Source organism: Ammodytes marinus (assembly GCF_949987685.1).
Source record: "Ammodytes marinus genome assembly, chromosome: 13".
In the NCBI taxonomy this organism is placed as follows: Eukaryota; Metazoa; Chordata; class Actinopteri; order Uranoscopiformes; family Ammodytidae; genus Ammodytes; species Ammodytes marinus.
In genome coordinates, this window is record NC_137217.1 from 307,498 (window position 1) to 311,130 (window position 3,633).

At 35.6% G+C, this 3,633-nt stretch overlaps 1 long non-coding RNA gene across 1 annotated transcript; it reads right to left on the reverse strand.

Annotated features, from left to right (window-relative positions):
• Positions 1 to 474: 474 nt before the first annotated feature.
• Positions 475 to 1,184, reverse strand: LOC307260129. The gene is made up of 3 exons (XR_013845178.1): positions 1,082 to 1,184; positions 800 to 921; positions 475 to 541 (listed from the first exon to the last, which is right to left on the reverse strand). It is a non-coding gene; the product is annotated as an uncharacterized lncRNA (long non-coding RNA).
• Between the last annotated feature and the right edge of the window lie 2,449 nt (positions 1,185 to 3,633).

Consider the following 3,633-nt stretch of genomic DNA (forward strand, 5'->3'; position numbering starts at 1 on the left):
TCCAGCGCTGGAAACAACAGCTTGGACAGAGGACTGTAGGTTGAAATCAGACCACCATTAAAATTATAATTCTTCTAAACTTTACCGTTTGAGACAAGAAAGAAACTGAATCACAAGGCATATTTTATTTTCATAGTTCAATACACTTTCAAATTTGAGAGTGAAAGTTAAAAGGTGAAGTGAGCGATATATTTATGTTGATATACGTGTTAAATCGCTCTATAGTCATACAGTGATCACTTATATAGTGTGCGCGCGCTTCATAACACAGGTCTCTCAGTCACCCATTCTGCATGTAATCAGCAAATAAACTTTTCTGGGATCCCACAACCTGATATCCAATCAGAAGAGAGAACACAACAAACGGGTACGTCTCTCTGCTGGTGCTTTACCTGAGCATGGTGAAGATGTAACCAGGGCTGGCAGCGTCTTTGCCTCCGTTGATGCGAGTACCGAACTGACCCAGAGGCTGCAGGATGTTCACGTTGTTGCTGCCCACAAAGTTCTGGGCCAAGTTGACTATGGTCATCATGAGGGCTTGCTACAAGGGACAAATGGAAAAGCAGGACATAGAAACATAACATTGGTCATAAAAGAATTGAGAATCACTTCAATACCTCTACATGCAAGCTACGGAACATAGGTTTAAAAAAATGAAAAATATAGAAACATTCACTCACTTAAAGTTTTATGATTTTACAACGGATGGATTTTTTTTTTCTTTAAATCTTCCCCACTGGCATAACGCCTCTTAATACATTTGTTTGTCATGCGTGGAAGCCATGAGGTTGACTGTTACCTCTCCGTGATGGTAGGCTGACATCTCTGCCACTGAACCAGCCAGCTGTGCCACCTTCACTTCCCTCTTGTCATTCCTCTTCATGCAGGTGAAGAGCACCTTCCTCTGGCCGGGCTTCAAACCTTTTAAAAAAACACACACACAAGCCATCATCAACAGACAGACAGTGATGCTTTTAACTGAATAGTTTTAGAATAGAATGGTGGAATGAATGATTCTGTCACTACTTATGAGAGGAGTAGCACACCAAACAGATGACAGAGACGAGGAGAGTATACGCACCGTCCACCAAGGATGGGATGGATCTCTCATTGTCAGAGTTGGAGAACAGAATCAGCTCTTTGTTGATAAAGTCGTTGTAGGAAAGGTGCCGGGCCTGGGTTCCATTCAGGTATTGCTGAAAAAACAAACACACAATGAAAACACATATACTCTTATCAGTAAATGGATGGTAAATGGACTTGACTTATATAGCGCCTTCTACACTCTAAAAAGTGTGACCATTGTTTGCTTAAAAAAATGATGGCAACAAAGTGACACGTGATATAATTGAGCAGATTTTACTACTACAATTTTAATTAAAAAGTATTGAATAAATTAACTATATTCAAACAAAAAAAAGTAAGTATATTGTGTTAAAAGCAAATGTGTTAGATTTAGTAATAACTTGCCGAATACATAGCAATATAGCCCAAAAATATTTGGTAAATCTAAATAAATTTCACAAGGAAAACGGCTTGCATTTACCATATATTTGGTGTAAATTGAGTTACATTTACTATATATTTGGTGTAAATTGAGTTACATTTACTATATATTTGGGATAAATTGATTTACATTTACTATATATTTGGGATAAATTGATTTACATTTACTATATATTTGGTATAAATTGATCTACATTTACTATATATTTGGTATAAATTGATTTACATTTACTATATATTTGGTGTAAATTGATTTACATTTACTATATATTTGGTATAAATTGATTTACATTTACCATATATTTGGTATAAATTGAGTTACATTTACTATATATTTGGTATAAATTGATCTACATTTACTATATATTTGGTGTAAATTGATTTACATTTACTATATATTTGGTATAAATTGATCTACATTTACTATATATTTGGTATAAATTGAGTTACATTTACTATATATTTGGGATAAATTGATTTATATTTACTATATATTTGGTATAAATTGATTTACATTTACTATATATTTGGTTAAAAGAATAGAAATCTGCTCAAAAGTATTAACTGTCACTTTGTTGCCATAATTTTTCTATGTATAATTCACTCAATATCATGCATTTTGGTGCCACAGTTTACTAAAGTAGGTTCAAATGATACACATGTACAGTCATATGAAAAAGTTTGGGAACCCCTCTCAGCCGGCATTATAATTGACTCTGCTTTCACAAAAAAAAGATAAAAGTGGTATGTCTTTAATTTACCAGGAACAGCTAAGTACTGGGATGTTTTCCAAACAAAGATTTTTTGAAAAGCAGTATTTGGTTGTATGAAATAAAATAAAATGTGAAAAACTGGCTGTGCAAAAATATGGGTACCCTTGTGGTTTTGTTGATTTTAATGCCTGTAACAGCATGTAAAACTGATGACTTTAAACGCAAAGTTGGTTGGATTATGTTGTTAAGCCTTGAACCTCATAGAATTGTCTGTTTAATCATGAGAAAATGTATTTTAGGTGCCTAAATGCAAGTTGCACTTCTCTTTGACTCTCTGCTGAAGTGAGACAGAATGGGATCATCAAAACAGCTCCCAAAAGATCTGAAAAACAAAGATTATTCATTGTCATGGTTTAGGGGAAGGCTACAAGAAGCTTTCCCAAAGGTTTCAATTGTCAATTTCTACTGTAAGGAACGTTGTCAGGGAATGGAAGGACACAGGCACAGTTGCAGTTAAACCCAGGTCTAGCAGACCAAGAAAAGTACAAGAGCGGCATATGCGGCGGATTGTGAGAATGGTTGCACACAACCCAAAGATCACCTCCAAAGACCTGCAAGAACATTTGGCTGCAGATTGTGTGTCTGTACATGGTTCTACAATTCAGTGCAATTTGCACCAAAACATCTGTATGGCCGGGTGATGAGAAGGAAGCCCTTTCTGCGCCCACGCCACAGATACAGTTGCATGGAGTATGCAAAAGCTCATTTAGACAAGCCAGCTTCATATTGGAAGAAAATGCTTTGGACTGATGAGACAACAATTAAGTTATTTGGTCTTTATAAAAAGCAGATGTTTTGGTGCAAATTGCGCTTGTGGGTGTTACAGGCACACCACAATACATCACAGTACATTTGCATTACTAAAATGTTTTCAGACTGGAAAATACTTTTTAATATCAATTAGTGTATGTACATGCGCAAACTTAAATCATAAGGACCAATATCTTTTACAAGCAGCTAAAATTTAGTTCCAATACAATAAAAAAAAATCTTCAATTTGCATTCCTACACAGTGAGCAAAGATTAGGAACAGCTGCCTTTGCCAACTAAAAACATTACGCCACTCCCCTCAAATGTGTATGGTTAATTGGATTTTTCAGAACAATCAACTGCAGCACAGAAAATCAAGCATTGAACAGAGCCCTTAACATAACTGACATTGACTTAACAATTTCCTCTAAAACCCCTTTTCTACATCACAGACCTCAACAAACAAGGCATTAGCATACGTATGTATGTGTGCTTGTGTTGGTGCGGTAGCCTAAATATAATCCCCTTTTTCAAAACTTTTTCAGGGGCATGTATGCAAATGTTACGGACATGCAAACCTTGCAGAGATAGTTCCATTATATGA